Below are 14443 nucleotides of genomic sequence, written 5' to 3'. Positions count from 1 at the left end.
TTGGAACAGGGTGATCCTGCCTGTGTACGGGGGGTAAACTCCTTGAAACAGGGTTCTCCCCATGTGCATGGTCCCTGACATGACAAGGTTTCCCCCCTTTCAGTCAGGCCTGGGCTGCACCATGCTTGATGGGATAATCAGGCTGTGGATTAGTCAGGGCCTCTAGGCATACCTAAGAAAGAAGAGTCTATTGCTCTATCTGTTGGATCTTTTCTGCTCCGTCTAGCTTTACTTAAGTGCAGGAGAAGGAAAGCGTATCTGCTTCTGCAGTTCACAGCTTCTGGAGCAGCTGATTTGGGATAGGGTCTGAGGGCAGTAGCTGAATTCCCCGTGGCCATGGGGGAAGGTGGCAATTTTCATGAGAGATGTTTCTCTCAGCATACCATCATTCAACCACCATGTCCTGCCTGGAAACCATTGCTGTGCCAGCACCGACTCCCACTTTCTGCAGCCCCTCATTTCTGCCAAAATGGGGGAGGCTGCAAAGGAAACATGAGGCCAAGTAATCTGCTCATGCCTTAAGTTCCTGTAGCTTGTGTAGCAAGAAATGTCCTGTTCCATTGTCCCTGCTTTGTGACCTGTAGATGTGTGGAAAGCTTTAGTGAAGGAGCCGTTTCCTGAGAACAGGCTGTGCTTGGAATGTAAATTAGGCCATCATAGGTGGTTCTGATGACAGTGTAGGATATGAGTTTCACTCCAAAGAGCTGCCAAAACACTGCAGAGAAAATAGGCTGTTGTTTGATCACCAGAACAACTTTCCTTCCTGTTGAGATTCAAGACCTGAAGTGGCCTCTCCCTAGCTCTGTTAAAAGCTGGGTTGATCCTGGCATTCTGTAGACTTCCAGGTTTGAGACATGCAATCGCTAGGAGCCAGCAGTCATATCACCTGCTGCAACAGGGAGCCTAGGACAGCTAGAGAATGCATGTCTAAGGTTTCTTTCTCCCCTGACACTGTAGGACAGGATTTGAGCTAGAGTAGTCTGCAGAGCAACCTGGCAAGTCAAGTCTGGTATCATCCAAGCCCACATAAGGGCCTTGACCTCCCAGATTGGATTGATGGTAATGGAAATGAAGTGTGTAGATCCCTCGCACCACTGACAATCTCAGCTGAGCCTTGTAGAGGTTAGTGTGGTTAATGGTGTCCTTGGGGGTGAGGCACTTGCCATTCCTGGCTTTGCAACAGCCTCACCGGGGGCCTTGGGCAGGTTGCTTCATTATTCTGGGCCTCACCTCTCGTCTATAAAATGGGCATAATGCATGTTCCTTTCTCCCACTTTCTCTAGACTGCAATTACATGAGGACTAGCACCTGGCCTCACAGCTACTGGGGAGGGTGGAGTTTAGGTAGCACCCACCCTGCTGGGGCACCCTGAGCTCAGATGGGGTTGCTGATCTAAATGGCATGGCAGACAAAGGAAGAAAGACATGAATCTGCACCCAGCCAGGAGTGACTCCTACCTGTGTTCATGCAGGAAACTTGTGGCAGAGCTAGGAATGGGACGCATGAGTCTCCAGTCTCAGCAAAGAAAGGCACCTTTGCATCAGGGAGGAGGGGTGGACACTTGACCATTGAGCTATTGACATTTCCCCCCTGCTCCTCACAGTGCTGGTTCCCAGAACCTACTGTTTGCATTTTCCCCACAAGCGCCTTGGTGTTTCTCCCAACATCTGGAAGGAGCAACCAAACTACTCTTTACGTGCTATTGCTAACAAAGCAATGACCACATTAACTGGAAGCTCTTTGAAGCAGGACCTGGCTTCTGTGTGAGAACAGCACCTGGTGAAATGGGGGCCTGGCCTGTGCCTGCACTCTTCTGCCACCTACATAACTGCAGAGGAAGTTGGACACAAGCTGTTTTGCTTTAATATGAGGGCAACTTCCCCTCATGGCCTTGGCTGGTATCTCAAAGGTTTGAAGGCTAGAAGACTATTCAGATCATTACATCTATTTTCCTATGCAGAATCCCACTCAGTAGTTCCTACCTCCAGCCTATATCTAGAGCGGGGTGCCAGAAAAACTCCCTGTGAGAATCCACCACATCTCAAGGTAAGTTGTTCCCTTTGTTAATTGATTTCTCCCCCCCCCCCCCCCTTTGCAACCCTACACTGGCTCCCTCTTCATCCTATCAAACAAAAGCTGCTGCTTTTTCCCCAGATTTCTTCACTGCCTTTCCCTGCCCCTTCTCTTGCTAGCAAGCTATCAGTTTCATCAGCCTGTGATGCCAACCACCACTTGTTCTGTATTCAGACAAGTCCCTTGATGCTTTCTCTGGTGCTGCCCCTTGTGTTTGGGAGGAGATCCCTTAAACACCGACAAAGCAACCTCATTCTCCTCCCTATACACTCACCTCAAAACTTTCCTCTGCCATTAGCCTACAAAAATTTGAAAACAGTGGGGCTGCTGGTGTGAAGAGATCTGGTCCTAGGCTATGTCTACATTGGCATGATCTTGCGCAAATACTCTTTAACGCAAGAGTTCTTGCATTAAAGTATTTGCGCAAGAGAGCGTCTACACTGGCATGTGCCTTTGCACAAGAGATGTGCTTTTGCGCAAGAGCATCCATGCCGGTGTAGATGCTCTCTTGTGCAAGAAAGCTCCAATGGCCATTTTAACCATCGGGCTTTCTTGCGCAAGAAATTCATGTTGCCTGTCTACAAGAACAGTTGCGCAAGAGGGTTTATTCCTGAGCGGGAGCATCATAGTTCTTGCACAAGAAGCACTGATTTCACACATTAGAACATCAATGTTCTTGTGCAAGAACTCCCCGCCAATGTAGACAAGCAGCATGATTTTGCGCAAAAGTTGTCGCTTTGGCGCAAGATCGCACCAATGTAGACACAGCCCTGGAGTGTTAACCAATATTGTCTCATTGTTTCCTTGTATTTCCAGGCTTTCTGGAAATTGTTAGGCTGCAAGTCTTTTTGGTCTTCTGTACAGCACCTAACACAATGGGATCCAGGTGCATGACTAAAGTTGCTAGCTGCTTACCCCACTACAAATAATCCTTCCCACCCCAGAGCCCATCCTGATTTCCCATAGTGATTGCCCCAGTTTCTAGGCCTCTAGTCTTTCTTTGAATTCTTGTAAATATCAGTCTGGCAACAGGCAAGGTTTTCTACTTGCCAACAGGTTCAAATATCTGCTGGGGTTGGTTCTGCCCTCTCTGCTGCTGAGTGTAGGGGCTGAGAGTTTCTTATACACAGGCTCTCGAGCCTTTACAGCTTGCTCTGGATTTCTGGTGTATCAGATTTCCAGCTCTGAAACCAGAGGTTCTGTTTAACTTCTGCTCCATATACCTTGGCTTAGCTTTTTCCTGCCTCCATGCTCTGCCCTACTCTAAAATCACACAGGCAGATCCTTATGGAAAACTTTAACTGACTTGAGGTTGGAGGAGACTTGTAAGAGTCTAGGACCCTCCCCATGTAAGTAAACTGTTTTGTAGAGCCTATTGCCTTAATCAAGCTCTAATGAGCCTGGGTATTAATAGAAACAATGGGCTAATAAGGTCACCCAGAGTCAATGCTTCTAATTTTACACTCACTCTACAAAAAGCCTACTCTGCCAGGCAAGATTCCTAGATTCTACTCCCAGACCTGAGAAGGCTTGGTAGGATTTGGAGCTGGGAGCCAAGACCGCTGGCTTCTGTTCGTAGCTTGAAGGGCCTATGGTGAAGTGGCTAGAGCAGTTGAGAAGCAAGAATCCTGAGCTGTATGGCTGGTCCTGGGAGAGGGGTGTGTTCCATTAGATTAAAGCAGGGGACTGGGACTCCAGACTCTAGGGTTCTGTCCTGGGCTCTGCTGTGGGACCTGGGGCAAATCTTTTCACTTGTTTGTACTGAAGTTTCCCTCTTTGTTCCAAGAGACAGGAATGCTTGCTCATAGCTACAGCTGTGAAACAGCAGCTCAGGAGCCCCATGGGAATTTCCAAGTGTTCTGTCTCTCCCTGTAGGTCTGCTGAGGGCTCTGAAATGCAATGATTGTCTATAGGACCACGGCATGTTGGCCCAGGTTTACCATGAATGATGACTTGAGAGCCTTTCATTGGCTCCATAGCTGCCTGTTACCCTCTGTGCCTACTCCCTAGTATGCATGAAAATGGGCATGGCCCCTGCTATGGGGAGGGATGTACTATCCCCCACATGCCTGAGATCTCCTTTCTTCCTCTCTTTGGTCAGCAGTGGGCTGGCTAATGGTGTCCTGTTACAGAGTGAAGGCGTAGCTGTCATTTAAATACATGGGGGCCCCCCCTTCTGTTTAATTTCACATTAGATTCCAGAGTGAACACCTGACTGCCATTTGTGCTGCTGCCAGAGTGATTCCTGCCAACGACATCTTGAATTGTTGCCAGTAGGGAACCAGCATTAACTCCCCTTGAATGATACGGGGCAGCTCATGCTGCCCAAAGAGCTGCTGCCTACCTCAGCTGCTGGCTGACCCTTTCTTGGCATTTTGAGAAATACTTTTACCTCTGTAAGCAGTAGGGCCTTGACTGCATTTTATGTGAAATCTCATGATCAGGAGCATGATGAGACAGAGCTGGTATCCCAGTGGAGCTCTGGAGAATGTGCACTTGAGGTTGAGGAGGGTGCTCATCTGTGTTTCTACATCAATCAGGCTCAAGCCATCACAGTTTCTTATCTTCTTAAGTGAGTCAAGAACAGGCCAAGTCCCAGCTCCCAGGTGGTGCCAGGTGCACTAATCCCACTGCCTTAATCTCCACTGCTGCCTTGTTTAATCTCCTTGCTCACCAGGAACAGGCTTGCACCTGAGGAGCCCAGGGAAAGGGATGAGCCATGACTACTGCACTTGAGCTGGGAGCTTTGCTGGCCTGGAAGTCTAAAGATGGAATTGTGCAGGCCACTTCTGGGGGGTGGAGTGGAGTAGTTGCTGGTGCTGAGCCCAGTGTGATGTAAAGGGCCACTATACTTGCAAGGAGCAGAGTGGGGTAATGCCAAAGGATGCAGTCCTACCAGTTGGGTTAATGCTGGTCCTGTGTTAAGTTGTACTGTGTTCCAGGGAGCAGGCTGAGAGATCAGAAGGAGGTGTTGCCCCCAGTGCAGCACTATGCAGCTGGAAGGTTCCACAGTGCAGATGTGAGGTATAAAGAGAGCAAGCAGCCTCACCATGTTAAATGCCCAAAACCTGGTGTCTGCAGAGTTAAGGTTGCCCACTGGTGCCCTGGGCTTGTCTAGAACACAGACAGCAGCTGAACTCCAACATCAGATAACTGGGTAGAATCTTGACTCGTCCTATGTGCTGGATCTGGCCAGTAGTTTGATGGTTCAGGAAGAGTATTGCAAAGGGGGTGGGTTCCTCAGCTCTTACCCTTGTAATCAGCCCTGGCTGCCTTCCTAGAAGACTGATCATATGCCAATGAGGGGCTCAGTGCAAGTGGAGCTGGTGACACTCCTGGGCAGAGCAGATGATCTGTCCATCCTTCTAGGCCTGGCCTTCCAGTCTCCAACTCTCCACTTAGAAGACTAAGAAAGGTCTTGGCAGAGGTGCTGCTGTTTGTGGCGTTGCACAGACTCAAAACTCCAGCAGTGCCCTGTGTGTCCTCCAACAGTGGGGGTGGCTGTGCTGAACCAGGAGGGACTACATGGGGTAGCCTGGCAGGGTGAGTTCTGTGCTGCAGCAAGATAGTGTGCATGCCTCAAGAGATCGTTTCACCCTGAGAATTGTGGGTTGTGTCCGCAGGCTGCATTGGAGTTTGCTCATCACAGGCGTCTGCAGCAGCAGTCTGGTGGCAGACGTGCTGTGGGGCTCAGCAAAGGCCATTGTTGTACTTAAAAGAAGTACTCGGGATCTTTTTCAGGGGGATAAGGCAACACGCCACATTTATTGATCACACATAGAATAATTAACAGTTATCATATATATATAATATGCATATGATAACTGTTAATTATTCTAAGTCACTCATGCACTCAAACACACACAAGCACACTCCGTCTTGCTGTTGTTACCAATAAGTTGCTCCCCTTAACTGCACTGGCCAGGTGAGTTAGATGGGAGAGGGGTGGAGCCTGGCTTCTGCCGATCTGGATCGATGCTCCGATGGTGACAAGACGAAACCCGGGGTCCTCTGCAAGACACCTCACTTTTATAGCATCCCTCTCATATGCAAATATATATCCCAGATTCAAACTCTGGGTCTGTGTCCCTTGGTCCCTTTGTGCTGCAGAGAGGGTGTTTTCAAAAGAAGGTGCCTGCTTCTAATCCCCAAGGCAGTCAGTATGTCTGCTCTCCTTTCTTCAGCCCACTTGACACCTTGGGTCTGGCTTCCACCCCCTCTTCAACTGGTGTAGCTGTCTGGAGGTGCTGGGCTCCCAAGTCTTACTCATTCACACCTCATTCATTCAACAGGGCAATTAATTACAGAGTGGGGGAAAGAGAGTGGGGGAAAATCTTATTCTGCTACAAGTTTTCTATATAAGGTTCTAATACAAAGTTATTTCAAGCAGCCCCTTGCACAAGCCTGAGCATGCCCTGGGGCAGAAAGGGGGGGGGCTGTTTCTGGCTACATAGGATTATATTCTTAACAGTTCTAAGTTACATGACCTAATACATTATATTCTAAAGGGGCAATAATAATAAATCTAAACATTTAACAATCTTAACAAATAATAATAAGAATTAATAATAAATCTAAACACTTTTAAGTTGTGGGGAACAAATTATGGGGAGTCACTTCCATGTGGGGGAATCATTTTTAATACATTGATATGTTATCCCTACATACTCCCCCTTTTGACACTATGATATCTGGTATACTCGTAGTGTCACTTTCTATTTAATTTGTTTAAGAGAAGGTATTGTGAGGCAACAAAGAATGTTTTGTTTGTCTCATGTCTGTCTGTCTGTCTGACTAACTAGTATACTGTGTTAAAGATAATCTGCACTAGGCAGGAAAGGTTCAATAAGCATTAAACATTTTGACTGCATTTAGAGAAACCCAGTGTGGATGGCTGTGGAGAAATCTCAGAGGGACTGAGGGTTGTTTCAGAAGAGGCAGAATCAGCCAGGGAATTGAAGCAGTCTGGCAACCAAGTGACTGGGTATGACCAACTTGCTGGGAAGTCAGTGTGTTTGGGACCGGAGTGTTCCCAGGGGAGGCACACCCAGCCAGGCCTTTTGTCTTTGAAAGAGGGAGCTTTGCATTTAAAACCACAGGACAATGGGGCAAGACCTATGTGGCCAAGGAAGGCTGCAGATTTTTCAACCTAAAAACCCAAAATTCTCAGCGTACACTTAGGATGGATTTGTTCCTGCTACTTATGCTAACTTTCATAACCACTGTACTGCAGTTACTAAGAATGTAACAATGTTCAATGTGCAGGATTTTGTACCAAAACCCTGAAAATGGTTAAAAAAAATGTACGCAAGAGCACATTGTATGTTCAAAAGCCTTGTAACACTGGTATTTTACTGTTAATACTTGTAATTAGTGTTGAAGCTTCTCACCTGAGAGAGGGGAATTCCAAAATTGGTGTGTGATGTAAAAAGGGAAACTGAGGCACACCACCAATTTTGTTTTCAGGGCTAAATGTAAAAATGCATACACTATGTGGGATAAGAGCACATACATTCATGCACTGTTAATTGGGTTTCAAACTGTTGCCCAAGCTGCCCTGGATAAAATCACTATTTTCTCTCGCTCTGGGCAAAGTCACCTAACCTGGATAAAAAAAAATATTTGTTACATTTCAATCACAAACACATGTTGCCTTATCCCCCTGAAAAAGATCCCGAGTACTTCTTTTAAGTACAACACCATGGCTTGGAGGGGATGCTAAGGGGACGAGCCAAGTAGCAAGGTTAGGATGGATTGTGTCATGGCGCAGGCTTGGAGAGTCAGCCTGGTGCAAACCCAAGTTTTGCCATATCACAGAGGCGAATTGGTCCCAGGGCTCTGTTCCCAAAGTGTTCTGCAGCATTTGCAAAGGTACGGCACTGCTCTGAGGCATGTCTGCACTCCTGCGACCCAGATAGGAGCTGCAGCTGTGCCACTGTAGCATAGCCACTCCTATGGTGCCACAAAGGTGGATGTAATCAATATATGTCTACATTCCCTAGCTGAGTCTACATCTAGCAAAGGCCCACAGGACATGTGCTTGATTTAGTACAATATTAAGCAGCCAAGGCCTGCATGTTGTTTGTCTGGGGTTGGAGCTTCACCCAAAGATGCCTCCTCATGTTGTGATTATACCTCTTCCTTGCTTGGCTTTCAGAGGTTTGTCTTGATACTCTCCATGTGGGTGAGCACATGGGCAAGCTTAGCTCTGTGCTAACAAAGCCTGGGCTGTTTAATTTTCTTGTTTATAAGAATTTCTCAGTACCCCCATGCTCTGCAGCTCAGTGCTCCCCCTCCCCTGCCTGGGCTGTGATTACCTTGGGTCACAAGCTGGTTGGCCCTTTCAGGCCAACTGGCATCAGCCTTGTTGATGACTCAGCAGCTTAGTGATCCTTGTACCAGGCAAAGCTCTTTAAGGGCCTGGTAAGTGGTCAGCTGGCAACAAGGACCCCTGCAAGGTTGAGCCTGGGCATGAGGGGTGCACCTCAAAGTGACCTTACATACCTATCCTCCTGGGTGTGAGCTGGGAACTGGGGGGGTGACCCTCATGGGGAGAATGATCTCCTCTCCTTGCCCCCTAAGTATTTGGCATGGGGACACTGCCCCTCTGGAAGGGTATGAACCTCTCCCTGACCCCAAAGGAGCTGATGTCTGAGGCAGTTCTGCCTGTGGCAGAGATCTGAATCCCTATGGCTGTGTCTAGACTGGCCAGTTTTTCTGGAAAATCAGCCACTTTTCTGGAAAAACTTGCCAGCTGTCTACACTGGTCACTTGAATTTCCGCGAAAGCACTGACTTCCTACTGTAAGAAATCAGTGCTTTTTGCGGAAATACTATGCTGCTCCTGTTCGGGCAAAAGTCTCTTTTGCGCAAAACTTTTGCGCAAAAGGGCCAGTGTAGACAGCTGAGATTTGTTTTCCGCAAAAAAGCCCCAATCGCAAAAATGGCGATTGGGGCTTTTTTGTGGAAAAGTGCGCCTAGATTGGCCATGGATGCTTTTCCGCAAAAAGTGCTTTTGTGGAAAAGCGTCCGTGCCAATCTAGACGCTCTGTTCTGAAAATGCTTTTAACGGAAAAGTTTTCCGTTACAAGCATTTCCGGAAAATCATGCCAGTCTAGACGTAGCCTATCTGTCTAACCTTATGGCTACATCTACATGGGCCAGTCTTGCGCAAGAACATATGCAAATGAGGCATCCTTGCATACTTAATGAGCTGCCATTTTTGTGAAGGAGCAGCCTACACTGCTTCTTCTTGCGCAAAACCCCCCTCTTGCACAAGAGCCGTTCTGCCACTTATTTTCAGCAGTGTAGACTACTCCTTCTTGCACAAAAATGGTGGCTCATTAAGCATGCAAACGAGGCATGCCGATATTCATCGCTGTGCCTCATTTGCATATATTCTTGCGCGAGACTGGCCAGTGTTGACGTAGCCTATGTGTCTGGGACCTTGGTCCTGTGTGGATTTCTGATCTCTTCTCTTCGCCGCCTAGGTGTGAGTGGTCATGAGAGGCCCTATCCCTCTGAGGGGGTCTGAGTTGCATCACCACAGCTATTGCAATGGGAAGTCCACCCATACAAGCAAAGCAGCGTCTTGGGACTGGAGTGTGGGACCACTGCCACAGACTCAGGCTGCTACAGGTTTCTCCCATCAGACATGTAAGGCCCTTGGGATTCAGTAGAGCCCTGGTAGCATTAAAAGGGGAAACCTAGAGGAGGCATATGGGGGAATGGAACCTGAGCATGGGGGATGGCTATGAATGACTTAAATCCCATCTCAATCCTGGAAATAAGGATTTATAGCATACACAGAGGTGACTGTCACCCAGCGGCAGGGATTAGGGGATGGAGGGATTAGACCAATAATGAGACTGGGGCATCTAGAGTGTGAAATTAGGTAGATCAACAGAGAGTTTAGTGGGGAAAAGGGAGCTTAGACAGGTAGGAGAGAGAGAAACAGATTGGAGGAGGGTGACCTGTCTGGGATAACAGACCAGCTGTCTGTGTCTGGAGAGGGAGGGGTGTAATATGGGGATAGATGGATGGAGATAGAGACAAGATAGGTAGGATATATCTTCAGTGGAGCAACTTTTGTTGGTGAATGTGCAGTTAAAAAGTTATAGTTAAGAACAGAATTGTCAGACACGTAGATGAACATAATGTGTTGGAGAAAAGTTAACATGGATTCTGTAAAGGGAAATCATGCCTTACTAATCTACTAGAGTTCTTTGAGGGGGTCAACAAGCATGAGGACATGGAGGATTCAATGGATATAGTGTACTTAGATTTCTGGAAAGCCTTTGACAAGGTCCCTCACCAAAGGCTAAGCAAAATAAAATGTCATGGCGTAAGAGGGAAGCTCCTCTCATGCATGGATAACTGGTTAAAAGACAGGAAACAAAGGGTAGGAATAAATTATCAGTTTTCAGAATGGAGAGAGGTAACTAGTGGTGTCCCCCAAGGGACCATACTGGGACCAATCCCATTTAACCTGTTTATCAATGATCTGGAAAAAGGGGTAAACAGTGAGGTGGCAACATTTGCAGAAGATATTAAACTACTCAAGATAATTACAAACAAAGCAAACTGTGAAGAACTTCAAAAGGATCTCACAAAACTAGGTGATTGGGCAACAAAATGGCAAATTAATTTTAATGTTGATAAATGCACATTGGAAAATATAATCCAAACTATATATGCAAAATGATGGGGACTAATTTAGTTATAACCACTCAAGAGACAGATCTTGGGAGTCACTGTGGATAGTTCTCTGAAGATGTCCACTCAATGTGCAGTGGCAGTCAAAAAAGCAAACAATGTTAGGAATCATTAAAAAGGGGATAGAGAATAAGATAGAATATCTTATTGCCTCTATATAAATCCATGGTATGCTCACATCTTGAATACTATGTACAGGTGTGGTCACTTCATCTCAAAAAAGATATACTGGCATTGGAAAAGGTTCAGAAACGGGCAACAAAAATGATTAGGAGTTTGGAATGAATGCCATATGAGGAGAGATTAAAAAGACGGGACTTTTCAGCTTAGAAAAGAGGAGGGCTATGAGAGGTTTATAAAATCATGACAGGTATGATGAAAGTGAATAAGGAAAAGTTATTTACTTGTTCCCATAAGAACTAGGAGTCACCAAATTAAATTAAGTAGCAGATTTAAAACAAACAAAAGGAATTTTTTCTTCATGCAGTACATAATCAACCTATGGAAATCCTTGCCAGAGGATGTTGTGAAGCCCAGGACTTTGACAGGTTCAAAAAAGAGCTAGATTCATGGAGTTTAGGTTCATCAATGCTTACTAGCCAGAATGGGTAGGAATGGTGACCATAGCCTCCCATTTGTCAGGGGCTGGAAATGAATCATGGGAGAGGGATCACTTGATGATAACCTGTTCTGTTCACTCCTTCTGGGATATCTGGCATTGGCCACTGTCAGAAGACACAACACTGGGCTAGCTGGACCTTTGGTCTGACCCAGTATGGCCATTCTTATTTTAAAAGCTTGCACTTGAGGTAATCTTCAGGTCCCAGAAAAGACGTCAGAGTTCTTGAGCTAAATACAAGTCAGGACAGATAGCTAAGCATGAGGGGGTCATTGCAGGAGGTCATTTGAGATGGAGTGGCCCACCAGGGTTAGATTGTTATGGAAAAGGCATTTGAAGTATGCCATGCAGGGTTAGCAGAGAGGTGTGCATATAGACTGTTGCAATGAGCCATGAAACCAGTGTCCCACTAAATCCATGTGTGTTAGTGTCTAGCGGCGCTATGGATTTACATTCCCAAGCACTGTGCACATTTCTTCTGAGGATGAGGCCTGAGTGATTTGATTCAGAGCATTTGCTGAGATGTGTTTACCCCGGATGACAAGGAGTTTGTGTGTCATAATTTTTGTGTGTGAATTCCTTCGAGGCTGTAGGCTGCTGCTGCTGCTATGATTTGGTGGGGCCTAGTCTATGGGGAGTTTGCTTCTGAGCTTGGAGAGTTGGGGGTTGTTTGAAGGCCAGAAAGGGTGTTCAAGAAAGACGTTTTATCCAGGATGTGGTAACCATCAACTATGGTTTGAAATAGTTCGATTATCACCCATGTGGTTTCCAATGTGGATTTTTCCCTCCTGTATTGAAGCAGGTTTGATGGCCCATTGCAAGATGTGATCTATTCTCTGATGGAGTGTCCTTCTCTAGTGAAAGTGCTTTAATCATGTGTAGGTGTGTACCCTAGACTTTCTCCTGACAGCAAATTCTCTGGCATCTATCTGAATGCTTGGCTGTAGATAACAGATTTGATGTGTCTGAGGTGGTAGCTGGATCTGTGGAGGTGAGTGGATGATAGGGATGTTAGATAGCAGATAATAAAATAGTTAAGTAACCACATGAATTCTTATCAGTTACTTGACTATTTGATAGTTCCCAGGGGCGGGCCAGCAGCCAGTGCATTCCAGCCCCACTCCCAGGGAGCCCCCTGCCATCCCATGCTGCTGCCTTTGTATCAGAGGCACCAGTGGGGGTGCCAGGGGAGCCTGTTTAAAAACCAGCTCCTCTCGTGGATTGGCCATCTGCTGCCCCATGCTGGTGCCTCTGATACAGAGGCAGCAGTGCGGAGTGGCAGCAGCCACTGTCCACAGGTGTCCGAGCTCCACATGGACAGAGGCTGCTGCGAGGTAGGTGGAGGCTGCCATGAAGCAGCCTCCGTATGTGGAGGCCCAGGCCGTCCGCGGACAGAGCCTGGTCCAGCAGCAGGCCCTGTCCATAGGGGTCCGAGCTTCCTGTGGACAGAGGCTGCTCCACATCCCGCAGAGCAGCCTCTGTCCATGGTGACTTGGGGCCCACATAGACAGAGATTAGTTCAGCAGCAACCCCTGTCTGCAGGAGGTCTCAACTCCCTGCAGACAGAGGCTGCTGCAAGGAGGGTGGAGGTTGACCTAAAGCAGCTTCTGTCCACAGCAGCCTGGACTGCCTGCGGACAAAGGCTGGGCTGGCCTGGCCTGGCAGCAGCTCCTGTCTGTGGGGGTTCAAGCTCCCTATGGACTGAGGCTGCTCTGTATCTAATGGAGGCCATGCAGGGCCTGCCATGGGCAGGAGGTGCATTCCAGTCCTGACTGGAACAGCTGCAGGCCACAGCAGGAGCGGGGGAGGGCAGGGGCTGTTTCAGCCCAGCCATGGTGGGCGGGGGCTGCTCCAGCCCAGATCTGCCTGCTTGCCCCGTTTAATTGGTTAAACATAACTGGTTAAACCGGTTAACTCAGCATTTCTCAAACTCTGGGTTGTGACCCCCAGGAAGGTCACGAGCAACTTAGAGGAGGGTCGCAGCTGGATTCGGTTTTTCACTTACGACCCCTCTCCCCCGGGCGACAGAAGGCAGCCGCGGGCAAGCTGCGCAGCGTAGCCAGGGCCACGAGACTCCAGTAGCATGGCTCAGCTGCAGGAGGAGACAAGGTGGCGGGAGAGTGAAGCCAGCGCAGGAGCAGATGCGCGAGGGGCTGGCCGGGGCATGGTTGCCGGGTGTCCAAACACTTCCTCAGCTGGGAGAGGGCGGGGTCCCTCAGGCAGTGGGCTGGGGGATTGGGTCGGGAGGTAAATAAGGGCATGTCAGAGTCAGTGGAGGAGAGGAGAGGAAGAAAGAAAGAACAGTAGGGGGAAAGGGCGTTGAGGACCACAAATGCCTTGAAGGAACCCCAGGAGGGCAAGGAGTCTGGTGAAAAGGGGGGAGAAAGTGACCTGGAGCAGTGAGGGGGGATGTCTCAAATTAATTTAGCATTTTAGGGGGGTTGTAGTATTAGAAAGTTTGAGAACCCCTGGGTTAACTAATTAAATGGAATTTTACATCCTTAGTGGTGGAATCTATGAAGGAATCCAATGGAAAAAAATTTAATTGATGTATCTCAAGTATCACCTTGTGCTCATGATGCATTTTTTTTCCAGAAATTCTTCCTTGATGTGGCCCACAAAGCTTGGAGCATAGGTAACATATGGGGGCTATGAGTAGCACGTGCCTTCAACACCATGAGCAGGAGAGGCCAAGGACTAGCCTGCAGAGGACTAACGGGGGAAGTTGGGGCCCACAGCAGCAGTCTGTCACCCCTGCCTTTCTGCCGTTTGCACCAGCAGTGCCGGGACAAGTGGTGCAAGGGTCCTAACTCACTGCACTGCTCCACTCGACATTATTCTGCAGGTACCTGAGGCAGGCCGTGATGCCATCATAACGAGCAATGTTGGTGTAGAGCCAGGTTACATCCGTAGTGGTGAGGATGGTGTTCTGAGGGAGGTGGTTAAAGCTGAGGCATTTCATTAGCTTCAGGGTGTATGAGCATGGGTACATTAGCTGATGGAGTCTGGGGTTAGGTGGTGCTTGGATGGGGGAGGG

The sequence above is a fragment of the Pelodiscus sinensis genome, chromosome 11 (genome assembly GCF_049634645.1).
Source record: "Pelodiscus sinensis isolate JC-2024 chromosome 11, ASM4963464v1, whole genome shotgun sequence".
Lineage (NCBI taxonomy): Eukaryota > Metazoa > Chordata > Testudines > Trionychidae > Pelodiscus > Pelodiscus sinensis.
The sequence above is the reverse complement of the archived record's forward strand: the minus strand, read 5'-3'. Positions refer to the sequence as shown.